General features: G+C 44.1%; 1 protein-coding gene across 1 annotated transcript in view; it reads left to right on the forward strand.

The window, feature by feature from the left end:
- Window positions 1–216: 216 nt before the first annotated feature.
- The window catches only part of elfn2a (extracellular leucine-rich repeat and fibronectin type III domain containing 2a), a 121007-nt gene continuing 107941 nt past the window's right edge, over window positions 217–13282 (forward strand). Inside the window, exon 1 of the mRNA XM_058079692.2 lies at window positions 217–387. The gene's annotated coding sequence lies outside the window, so the exon portion shown is untranslated. The remainder of the gene's footprint in view (window positions 388–13282) is intronic.

The raw sequence follows: 13282 nt of genomic DNA on the forward strand, positions 1-13282 counted from the left end.
GAGCCGTTCAGGAGTAGAAGAGTTGCAAGGACGTCTGTATATTTACAGATGTGGTTATTATTACTGTATATTACTTATATTATTATTATTGATTCATTTCCGGGGGGGTTGGACTCAAGCGGTGCGAATCTGGAGGATGCCTCCTTAGCAGGTCGTGAGTTCGGTAGAATCCGACTAGTCAAATTCTGCATCCTGCACCCCTCCCTCTAATCCCTCCATCCCCTCTCCCTCCCTCAGCAGACCGCCTCTCCCATCACTCGCCTCACCCCCCCCCCACTCGCTCCTTCCTCCTCTGCTGGAACGCACCGAATCTTGTGTGTGCTTGGATCCTACTCGCCGCCTCCAGCTGCAGAACGGAACCCGGCTACGATCCTCCTCCGAGACCAGGTAAGACCCGATCCGGTGTGGGCTCAGCTGGCAGGACTAGGGACCCGGATTGAGGTTCTGGACTTGTTCGCGTGAGGAGTTTTGATGCAGGGGTTGGATGGAACCGCTGAATGGGTGTTCGATGAGAGTGGGGGGGTTCATAAAAGTGACGGGACTTCAGTAGGAGCTTTTTTTTTTTTGGTTGTTTTTGTTGCATGCACGGGTCACATGTGCCGATGCGCGCCTCCGTGCATCCAGGATCCCGGGACCATGAGATGATGAGAGGAGGGAGGGAAGGAGGAAGAGGGGGTGGGGGTGGACCATGTCTGCATGGGTGTGTGCGTATGTTAAGATCGCTAAGATCTCACCGAGACCCGCAACGGAGATGAAGACGCACACTTTTGCATACGTTTCCATGTTGCACCATTGGCCAGCGGGGGGCGCGCGTGCCCACCTGTAACGTTGTATGGAAGGTATTAACCCCCCCCCCTCGCCAATCTGACTTGATTTATGTCTGTAACGTGACCCGCCCCCCCACCATCACCACCTTCTTCTTCCTCACTCATGATCACATGACCCTGGATGTCCATATACTTTCTGATTGGGTTCGAACTTGTTCAGTATGCATGTGAGCGTGCACGCGTCCTCTCTGTGGTCAAGGAGGGGAGGCGTGAGAAGCTGCTGCTGGATGATGGCGTGATGAGTTAGGTCAGGGATTTTGGAATGTTGGACATCCGGCTTAACTGGTTGGACTCTCCACGTGGACATGGACGGAATCGAACACTTTGATACACCTTGTACTTTGTAAAGACACAAAAAGCAATATATGAGCCAAACATCCACACCTTAGTTTTGACGTATTAACACTGATGAATTTTAAAAATAAATACATTGGATTATGTTTGGGGCGGCACGGTGGTCGAGTGGTTAGCGCGCAGACCTCACAGCTAGGAGATCAGGGTTCAATTCCACCCTCGGCCATCTCTGTGTGGAGTTTGCATGTTCTCCCTGTGCATGTGTGGGTTTTCTCTGGTTACTCCGGTTTCCTCCCACATTCCAAAAACATGCTAGGTTAATTGGCGACTCCAAATTGTCCATAGGTATGAATGTGAGTGTGAATGGTTGTTTGTCTGTATGTGGCCTGTGATTGGCTGGCCACCAGTCCAGGGTGTAATCCGCCTCTCGCCCGAAGACAGCTGTGATAGGCTCCAGCATCCCCACGCGACCCTCGTGAGGAAAAGCGGTAGAAAATGAATGAATGAATGGATTGTGTTCTGCATCCTTGTGATGTATTACAGCAATCAGTCGGTGCTCAGTTTTGGCAAGTTTCAGCAAAAAAGCATTTTGTGAAAATACGTTTTGGGTGATAATTTGCATATAAATTCTTCCAGTGATAAGAAAATGACTTATTCCCGGGAAAAATGATCCTGTCAAATAGAAAAAGCCGAGTCGATGACCTAGACTTGATGAAGTAAACATGTTGAAATGGCGATAAACACCATCAAATGTTGGCATAACGTCTTCTTACAGAGCGTGAATGGAATCTGGCTTAGTTTAGCATGCTAGTACGGTTGCGTGTGTGTGTTTTTTTTCATCGTGTTTTACCGCTTTACTGCCTGATGACACATTTTTATTCTTGCACCCAGCTTCCCTTACAGACATTCTCAACACACAAACAACACACTTCTGGCCTTCAAAATAAGAGCACCATTTTCCCCATGTCATTTAACTGTGTAAATAAAATAAGAGTGTCATAAAAAAATTGGAGTTGCATGTGTGAGTATACATCTTTCTTGTGTTAGAGTTGCTTGAAAAATAGTAGCCATGTGTGGAAAGGCCGACATTTTCAACCACTTATCCTCACGAGGGTTGCGGGGTGGGGGGACTGGGGGGGTGGAGCTGGAGCCTATCCCAGCTGTCTTCGGCCGAGAGTACCCGGAGAAAACCCCACGCATGCATGGGGAGAACATGCAAACTCCACACATATAGATTCAAAGTCCCGATCTCCTGAATGTGTGACCTACATGCTAACCACTCGTCCACGACGCAGCCCGCAATATAAGATGTGAAATATAAAGGTAAATGCTAAAATATGCAAAACCGTTACATCCTACCCTGGACTCCAAAGGGTTAAAAAAAAAAAAGTATTTTGCTTTTCAGTGTTCACAATGGAGAATGACTGATGGCAAAGTACAACATTACACAGTAACTTGCCGTTTGAAAGACATCAACCTTCATCCAAAGAGTTCCTCAAAGATGTGGAATAGCTGCAAGGAAAACACATTTTGCACTTGGCAACTTGTGAAGGTTGTCCTAAACTTGAGCTCACTTTTCGGGAACACAGACTCCCGGAAAGACACTGCAGGCAAAAACAAGAGGAATGTCGGATTAACAACTTCATGGAGACAATTTTAGGGATTTTAACACAACAAGGATGTGTCTAAAGCAACGCTGTCACACTCGCACTGAACTCCTCCCCATTGGTTTGCTTTTGTCTACAGTAGGAATTATTCATAAAGCCCCGCTTGCTCCCTTTCCAGCCCTCGCAAGATGCCGGAATCATCCGAGATACAGACAAACTTTGTGCGACAAAAGCGGGCAAAGAAGCGACTACAAATGCGAGCGCGTAGTGCGAGGCGGGGAACGCAGGAAGCGAGCCAGGAGCCTTTTCCTGTCTCGCGTTGGACACACACATACGTATCAGGACACAAGATTACCACACAGCGTGTGTGAAAGTCCTGAAGACAAGCTAGACGGAACGTTTAGATTCCCAGTGGACTCAATCGCCATCACAAAAACTCAGAAATTCTTTCTTCAGGCGAAAAACAAGAACGAAATAACAAAAACAAAAAAATGTCTTCAAGGCCGACTCCTTGTTAGATTTCTTTGTCCACACACTTGTCACCCAGGGAGAAGCCTTTCTTCGTCCCACAAGCAAGTAGAGTACAAAAAGCACACAAAAGCATAGAAAGTGCAAAATCCATTACTTATATGGTGACCAAGCCACAGGTTTATTGCATGGTTATTGCACAGTTTATTGCACAGTTATTGTACAGGATTTTTGAGGCAGTTTATATTATGGAGCCTGACATCTGCAGGAAGAACTGCAGTAGAATTTCTATGGATAACTCAATAAAATGGCTGTTAATTCAATGCAAAAATCCACATATTTATTGATAAATAAAAAATGAAAATAAAAATAAAAATAAAAATGAAAATGAAAATAAAAATAGAAATAAAAATAAAAATAAAAATAAAAATAAAAATTAAAATTAAAATTAAAATTAAAATTAAAATTAAAATTAAAATTAAAATTAAAATTAAAATTAAAATTAAAATTAAAATTAAAAATCAATAGACAATTTTTCCAAGTAAAAAATAAATGTAGCCTGGCTAACTTTTTTTAATGGGATGTCAGCCTTTCCGAGTGGCTAGCGCGCAGTGCTCACAGCTTGGAGACCCAAGTTCAAATCCACCCTTGGCCATCTCTGTGTGGAGTTTGCATGTTCTCCCCGTGCATGCGTGGGTTTTCTCCGGGTACTCCGGTTTCCTCCCACATTCCTAAAACATGCTAGGTTAATTAGCGACTCCAAATTGTCCATAGGTATGAATGTGAGTGTGAATGGTTGTTTGTCTGTATATGTGGCCTGTGATTGGCTGGCCAGCAATCAAGGGTTTTTATCTGCTCTTTAAAACACAGAAAAAATGTCTAACATAAGGATGATAGGCAAACGTAAAAAGGCAGCCTAAAGTTGTCCTAATACTCTCCCACTTATCATTCCGCGATGGTGGGAGATTTTCTGCCTCCACAAAGTCAAACACTCCCGAGTGTTAAAGTTCCAGATTTCTCCCAGAGGATGCTTCGGAAGAGCACACATCCCAGACCCCACCTTTCCCTCTCAGTGAAAGCATAGTATCCCTTTTTTCTTATCAGTGCACCTTGAGTTGGGTGGGGGCCTCGGATCCGGCAGCTTGGATGTTTAAAAATGTATACGACGACAACGCTCCGAGTAGCCGGGTCTCGCCGAGCTTCACCTGTTAAAAAATTCAAGCCCAAGCAGCGTCTCAGCCGGCAGCGGGTCCACGTTGATCACTCAGGGAGGGGGGCACCAAGTCCAGGGTGGCGCACCTTAATAAATTAGGTAATCTTAGAAAGTGAGTTTGATTCAAAAAGTGAAACTAATTCTATAGGTTGACTTTTTGGCTTGTTAGATAACGATAATCATGAAATGCAATGATTTTGCCAGAAATAAATATTATAGTGATGACTTCTTTCCTTTGACAAATACATTATAATAAAGACACAATATTATTTGCGCCTTGAAAAATCAGTCAAAATCATCAAAAATGATGTTTTGGTTTGAATGCGTTAACATACCTCATACATACGCGGTTATTTGGATTGGCATATTTAACCAGCTAAGCCTGATTGGACCGTGTGGCCCTTAAGAGTATTTATGATGATACCTGAAGTAGAAAAAGACCCAATGAAAGCAAGAAAACATACTTAAGTCTTTTTAGTGCTTTTTCAGTAAAAAAAACATCTTTTAATCCAAAAGACTCCATCCTGCAGGGAGACGTTGTAGACACCAGAGGGAGAACCAAAGTGACTTTATGTGTCTCAATTGTAACGGGCCACATGTTCAGCCCATTGATGTATAAAATAATAAAGGACGCCATTAATTGTAATGTATTCCCCTTGTAATCATGTGGGCCATTTCCAAGGATGATTTCAATTTACTCTTCCACTTTTGTTTTTTTTTTTTTACTTCCCTCCTTTCGGCGGCCGTGGCCCAATTTCCCAACAGGGACCATAAAACTTTAATTTCATCTAATCCAAGAAGCTTGTAAACTGCAATTGGACATTTTCTAGCAAGACACTAAAATCAAAATGTGGCGTGTCTGCTCCAAGTTATTTCAAGTGTTGACGTCCCTCCGTCGGACGACCACAAATGACCTACTGGACCTTGCATAGGAGTAGATGCTTTAGGTAGAACTGGAAGGAACCAAATGAGATAATGGTAATGGTTTAATTTCATTTGAACATGCATCAGATTACAATTGAATGCATCACATAATCAGTTGACAGTTCCCCATGTCCAAAAGGAGTAGGAAGAAGCAAAGCTTATTAAATCCTACCCCTCCATCTGGTACTTTTACAATCAGTAACTGTTACATTTGTTCACTTCCTGCTTTCCTAATATAATTTTTTTTACCTGTTAAACTTACTTGTTACTTGTTGTTAAATTTAACATTTAACATTTAATTAATTTTTTTTATTTTTATTTTTTTGTCATGTACCGAAGTACGAGGTGATACGACCATCCAATGACATAATGGGTACCATAGTAAGTGTCAATATAGTGATATATATAGCACATCATGACTGGTTCAAGACTCTTCATCCTTGTATTTAGCAAACATCAACTGCTTGTATTGTTTCTTGAATTGGCTCATCGTTGTGCATTGTTTGAGGTCCTTACTCAATCCATTCCATAGTTTGATTCCACATACTGAAATGCTATGGCTTTTTAACGTAGTCCTAGCATAGAAGTGTTTCAAATGTACTTCTTCCCTGAGATCATATTTCTCCTCTCTTGTCGAGACATTTTTAGGTAATTGGTTAGTTCAATCCCACCCTCGGCCATTTCTGTGTGGAGTTTGCATGTTCTCCCCGTGCATGTGTGGGTTTTTTTCCGGGTACTCCGGTTTCCTCCCACATTCCAAAAACATACTAGGCTAATTGGCGACTCCAAATTGTGAATGTGAGTGTGAATGGTTGTATGTCTATATGTGCTCTGTGATTGGCTGGCCATCAGTCCCACCTTTGCCTGAGGACAGCTGGGATAGGCTCCTTCACCCCCGCGAACCTTGTGAGGATAAGCGGTAGAAACTGAATGAATGATTTTAGAAATCATAAAAAAATAAGGTAATAAGATAAGTGTCAAGATAAGAGAAATAAGTTTAAATGGCGATCATCATCATTACGACCTAAAGTGTTTTTCACTTATGGACCAATATTGATGCAACTGACGCACAAAGAAGTCTCAAGTCTCCACCGAAGGCCCGGGTACCAAATGCACAGCTCCCCACTACTTAACAGTCAAGTGTGTAGCAAAGATTTAAACACTTGTGATGCAGACAGCATCAAAACCTCGGCCGTAAATTGTAGTCGTTCATTGCACATGTGCGTGCGATCTGTCATCACGTTTGTGCTCCAGAAGCTCTCATGCCGCCGTAGAAGCATCTCTGAGGCAGACAAAAGATGGTCTCGAGATGAGATTTGTGTCTCAGAGGTTTTTCGGACTGTGAGTGTTTACGACCTCTGCAGAGCATGATAATCACGAGCGTGCACGTCGGCGCCGTCTCATACGCGCACGGTCAAATCACACGGGTGCTCGGGGTGTCACGCTCAATCTGAGTGTAGTAAATAAGCAGCCGGGCCGCCGTGTCACCGCTCGCTGTTTATGCATGGATGGCATGGAGCAGCGGATGCAGCATGCTGATGCTGACGGAAGGCCGGGGTGCTATAAGACATCCATTAGTGTTAGCGTTAGCAAAAGGGCGGAGTCAACCATCCCCGCTTCCAACTCTGTGCTCTCTTACTAATTCTTATTTTTTTGTCTTCCTGCTTTGAGCTGTTTGTCTTGGTATTGTTTGCGCTTGATAGGTGTCATGATGCTCGTCGGCGCATTGTTGAGCGACCAAAACGCTCTCCTGTCAGCGACATAAAAGCCGGATCCGTCATACCAAAAATAGGCCCGAGCCGGCGTCGTCCGCTGGGAGCCGACACGCCGGAACGCAAGCGGATCTTTTATGAAGATGTGATCCGTCGCCGCTGTGGACCCAGACGAGCGATGAAGATGAGATGAACTTTAGAAAGTGATTAAAGACTTCCCAAAAGCTGACATTAAAAAGGGAAGCAAAGCAGACAGAATCTAGAAAAGCCTTTGAAAGGTACTTTTCCAATTTAGCTATTTGTGTGGCTCTGGTGGTTGACCAGACCTCTCCTTCATGCCCCCAATGGGGGCCGAATGCCGAAGAATGTTCGGCGGTGGTCGGAGAAGTTGTAGGCACGAATTGGCAGCCATGTTTTGGTCAGTCTACCCCGGGGTAGCTGTAGCTACCCACCACTAGTGTGTGACTGAGGAGTAAACAAATAATGGGTGCCCTATAAAAATAGAATCCATGAAAAAAAAAACACAACTGCCCCACCCATCAGTAATAGTGGGTTGTGGAGGGGGGGTTACTTATGGACTGCATTGTGATGTACTGTTGTGCGAAAATGCATTGAAATGAAAATGAGTTCTATTCCCTTGAAACAGTGTTTGTCACGCCATTGGCTTCACCACCAAACCAATAACTGTGCAATAAACTGTGCAATAACCATGCAATAAACCTGTGGCTTCATCAACATGTAAATTATGGATATATAACTTCTTCATTTGTATTACCTTGATTTTGCGCTTTATAGCCTTAGGTCTAAATCTTTATTTTATAGTCCATTCGCTGGTAAAAGTCCAATTTCTAGTGTCTACTTGTGATGCTTTTAGTGCCATACTTGTCTTCTTTTACAACTGCTTCATTGTGGTGCGTATGCCTCAGTGTTGCCCCCTGCAGGGCATGGGTTGTATTGCATGAATGAGCACTTCTCTCGTTCAATTGATTGGTGTCATTATTTGGTGGGCCAGATGAGGATCTAAACTCTTTAGTCCGGTTTCATTCCATTTTGTATTTAATTTTTTTATTGTGCCGCTCGGTGTATGAGTGGTTTGCATGTTGCCCACACATGTTGCCGATCCTAATGAGGATTAGCGGCATAGAAAATGACCGGATGGATTTTTGTACCGTGTGTGAGTGTGTAGTATGCAACCTCCCATCTTGTCAAAGCATCGTCCTGCTGGAAAATGTTGAGTAAATGGACTTGTGAACTACTGAACTATTTAAGGTACCATAAAAAAAAATCACAATTGAAAGCATACAAAAGAAATCTGCCAATAGACGTCGCTCTATGAGTTCAATTCCACCCTCAGCCTGTGTGGAGTTTGCATGTTCTCCCCGTGCATGCGTGGGTTTTCTCCGGGTACTCCGGTTTCCTCCCACATTCAATTGTCACAATTGTCAACTCCAAATTGTCCATAGGTATGAATGTGAGTGTGAATGGTTGTTTGTCTATATGTGCCCTGTGATTGGCTGGCCACCAGTCCAGGGTGTACCGAAGACAGCTGGGATAGGCTCCAGCACCCCCCACCGCGACCCTTGTGAGGACAAGTGGTAGAAAATGAATGAATGAATGAATGAGACTGGGGTCTACTGTATTTTGAGTCATTCAAGAAAAGCAGCAGTCTGGTGCTCTCCATGGTACCAGAATCGTCAACAGCCAGCAGTTTGCCCCTGTGTGCTGCTGGCCTTGGTGCTGAAAGGCCAGCACAGACACGAATTAATAGAAAACATTGTCAAACTTAGTCTGTTCTTTTTTTTTGGACTATTTTGCTGTAACATTTTGTTTGTCCCCTGAACGCAGCACAGTGAGGTCACACATTATGCCAGAATGTTCTCATCCGAGCCGAGCAGATGGGAGACCGGCAGCCAGACAGACGTGCGCTTTCATGGCCACTTTCCACAAACATTCCCTTTAAATGGCGCTTCAATTATTCAGGCGGCTGCGTGGGAAGACGTGATGCCATGTGTGAGCTTCTGTGTGGGTGTGTGTGTTATGCATTTGAGGTGAAGAAAACAAGTTTTGGTTCTGCTCGGTCATGGAGGCCATCCTTCCATTCCACTTGGAATTCCACTTATTGTATGACACTTTGTCTACGCTATCTTTGTTTTTCCAAATGGATTTGTCATTTTTTTTGTTTGTTTCGTTGCAGAAGCAAGCGCGTGTGTTGGGAAGTGTTTCACCGCGATTGTTTTTTTCTTCCTCTGCCGCCAAATATTGACTTCACCTGTCACATGAGCAGCATTGACACCATCTGTCAAAAAAGTCTCAACTGAGGCGGACGGATTACGGGTGTTGCAAGGGGCCGCCGTGCTTCTCTGCAACTTAGCCTTTGAAAGGAAATGGCACACACACACACACACACACTCACGAACATCAGCATGCAAGAGCTCATGAGCTGATCCACAAATGTGATGCGAGCTCACACTCGGACATCTGCACGGCTCTTCTTTTTAATAATATGACTTTGCAAAACGTCCTCTTATGTTCTGCGTTTGTTCTCTAATAAGAACACGTTGAATTTGATCATTCCACCCCAAACTGACTCCAAACAACATTCCTCACGCTCCTCCCACCAAGACAATCAAGGGATTATGACCTTCATGACCCGCCTCCTTCGCGCCTCTTCATTTTAATGCTAATCATGTCTTCTCATATAACCTTCTCTTCTAATACTGCATCAGTGAGGTAAAGATCATCTGATTTCAGCCTCTTTTTACATTTCTATAGAAGTTATCCATCAAACAGACTATTATCTTAGCAGCTTTGACTTTGGAAAACAGGAATGGGCATTTATGCCTCTTTTCTGATATGCAGGTGGAGGTTTGCTTCCTATTTGGTCCATCTTTGGCTATCACCCATTACTGCATTAGTTGAAACAACACGCTTCAGATTAATCGACAAAGTTTTTCATTCATTCAATATTTCCATCACTGCCTCTGTTACTACCTCAAACATATTTATTTATTTAACAACCCAATACAGTACACTCATATGTGACTTTACTCATCTGTATACACCAGTCATTATTTGCACTAAGACCCATTTATCATTGCACTAAAATTAATATACCTGCAATATGTCTGCTCCTGCATATGCTCCTGTGCAATACTATGTGTATATTTTGGATATCTTGTATATATCTTGTTAAATTGTCTTTTTTACTCTACTTTTTGTATACTTTGTTGCTTGTATAGCTTATATAATAGCTTGCATAGCTTGTATAATGGCAATAAAGCCCATTCCAGTCCATTCCATTTTCTAATGCTTATCCTCACAAGGGTCGCGGGAGGTGCTGGAGCCTATCCTAGCTATCTTTGGGCGAGAGGCGGGGTACACACTGGACTGGTGGCCAGCCAATCACAGGGCACATATAGACAAACAACCATTCACACTCACATTCATACCTATGGACAATTTGGAGTCGCTAATTAACCTAGCATGTTTTTGGAATGTGAGAGGAAACCGGAGTACCCGGTTCTCCTAGCTGTGAGGTCTGCACGCTAACCACACGACCGCCGTGCAGCCTAACAAAGTTTTTGTGTAAATTTATTTATCAATTTTTGTCCGAATTGTCAAAACATATTTTTGACATCATTTCCAGGCTTTCACAGGCCACAGAAATTTAACACCTGTGCCATGTTGCATTTTAAGAATAATATCACATGTGATGCACTACATTCAAACACTATGTAGGTTCCTGAACTTAGCACAGTTCTGGTGCCTTTTCTTGATATCTGCTTTTTTTTGTGTCCCTGAAGGGTACCTGGCTAGGCAGCAGTACCAGTAAAAAGAAACACATCAAGCAATAACATCACATAAAGTAAACACGGGCGCATAAAGAAAGGCAATAAAATGCATGGGAGCTCCAAATGGTGCAAAGCTGAGAAGGTAAGAGTCGTTTTTAAACAGTTCTTTGTCGACTGCGGTTTGGACTGCAGGAACTAGGGGGCGAAATGAAGTCCCAGGACATTTTTCCAGACCCTTTAAGCCTTCAGGAACCTTTAGGCATGCTCTGCAGCACTGAACGTACCCGACTGGTTGTCTTTTAGCCATTCTGTCTCCTGTGTATTGTTTCTAAGATCTGTATCAAAAGGCTTAGTGTTCAAACCTTCATCACCTCAAACATTTGGTCAACAGGTTTTCACTTCTTCTCTCTCCACTAGGATATCTTCACCCTTCCTTCTTTCCACATCATCATCATTTGTCTCTCCTCCAACTTTGACTTCATTTAATTTTCTGCACCATTAAAAAAGAAGCTGAGGCACTATCGGCCTGATTTGCGGCTCGCGGCGGACGACGACAGCGAAGAAAAATAAGTAGAAGAAGAAGAAGTATAGGAAGGAGAAGCCGGGCTTTATTTTGCCTTTTCTTTAAATCACAAAACAGCTCTGCAGCAGGTTGATGGGAGGAGAAGCTGATGGATGTCGGCACAGATGGAAAAATGGGCAAAAATGAGCGTGGCCTAAAGGAACGGTACACACACACACACACACACACACACACAGGCTGGGTCTGCCAAGTGAGGTTCTGGCTGAGGGGAGATTCTGGTAATTGACAGTGCAGGGTGCAGCATCCATCCTTCAATGAAGTGCAGCTTGTCTTTAACAAGCTCTGCTCTGCCCAGATAGTGTCTCCCTGTACTGACGCACCTTCAGGACCGGGCTGGCATGATGCAGGACACTTTACAATATTCATAATATGGAATGTATCCAAATAAAAAAAGGCAACATGGCTAGGGTGAAGCACACTGAAAACCACAATGGAGGACATGTTCAGCTTCACATTGTTTAGAAACAAGTTTCCTGTTAGTTCATTCGAGCTTAAAATGATTGATGGTACTTCTCAAGTTCGTTTCGCTTCCTGGGGGTTGTTGAGTACTGATTCACAGCCCAGAAAGCCGACTATTCACTCACATCTCAAACAGTTCAGTGTTTTAATCCATTAGTTTCAATTCATTCATTCATTTTCTACCGCTTTTCCTCACAAGGGTCGCGGGGGGTGCTGGAGCCTATCCCAGCTGTCTTTGGGCACCCTGGACAAACCATTCACACTCACATTCATACCTATGGACAATTTGGAGTCGCTAATTAACCTAGCATGTTTTTGGAATGTGGGAGGAAACCGGAGTACCCGGAGAAAACCCACGCATGCACAGGGAGAACATGCAAACTCCACACAGAGATGACTGAGGGTGGAATTGAACCCTGGTCTCCTAGCTGTGAGGTCTGCACGCTAACCACTCGAACGCTGTGCAGCCCTTAGTTTAAATTCAATTAATTTAAATTAAGTTCATTGTATTAGGATTGGGTTGCATGGCGGTCATGTGGTTAGCGCGCAGACCTCACAGCAAGGAGCACAGGGTTCAATTCCACCCTCGGCCATCTCTGTGTGGAGTTTGCATGTTCTCCCCGTGCATGCGTGGGTTTTCTCCGGGTACTCCGGTTTCCTCCCACATTCCAAAAACATGCTAGGTTAATTAGCGACTCCAAATTGTCCATAGGTATGAATGTGAGTGTGAATGGTTGTTTGTCTATATGTGCCCTGTGATTGGCTGGCCACCAGTCCAGGGTGTACCCTGCCTCTCGCCCAAAGACAGCTGGGATAGGCTCCAGCACCCCCGCGACCCTTGTGAGGAAAAAGCGGTAAAAAATGAATGAATGTATTGGGATTGGGCTGCATTGCGGTCGGGTGGTTAGCGCACAGACCTCACAGCTCGGAGACCAGGGTTCAATTCCACACTCGGCCATTTCTGTGTGGAGTTTGCATGTTCTCCCTCGTGCATGCGTGGGTTTTCTCCCGGTACTCCGGTTTCCTCCCACATTCCAAAAACATGCTAGGTTAATTGGCGACTCCAAATTGTCCATAGGTATGAATGTGAGTGTGAATGGTTGGGAGACAGCTGGGATAGGCTCCAGCACCCCCGCGACCCTCGTGAGGATTGTTGTTGGCTGGCTCTACAAAACGACTGTCGTTTTGTACCCCAAAAAAGTGAGACCATCCTGGGCATGGCTCTACCTTCAGAGGAGAAATAAAACGTCGAACCAATCAGTCCACCCTGCATGGGACCCTTCTGGACTGTGGGTTTTTAATACATCTTGCACTCTGTGTGTGTGTGTGTGTGTGTGTGTGTGTGCATGTTGCTGGCCGAAAGCCCTTCCTGCAACATAATGTCCCATTTCACACACTGTAGAT

The sequence above is a fragment of the Doryrhamphus excisus genome, linkage group LG9 (assembly GCF_037039965.1).
Source record: "Doryrhamphus excisus strain RoL-2023G ecotype Guam linkage group LG9, RoL_Dexc_Guam_v1.1, whole genome shotgun sequence".
Taxonomy (NCBI): Eukaryota; Metazoa; Chordata; class Actinopteri; order Syngnathiformes; family Syngnathidae; genus Doryrhamphus; species Doryrhamphus excisus.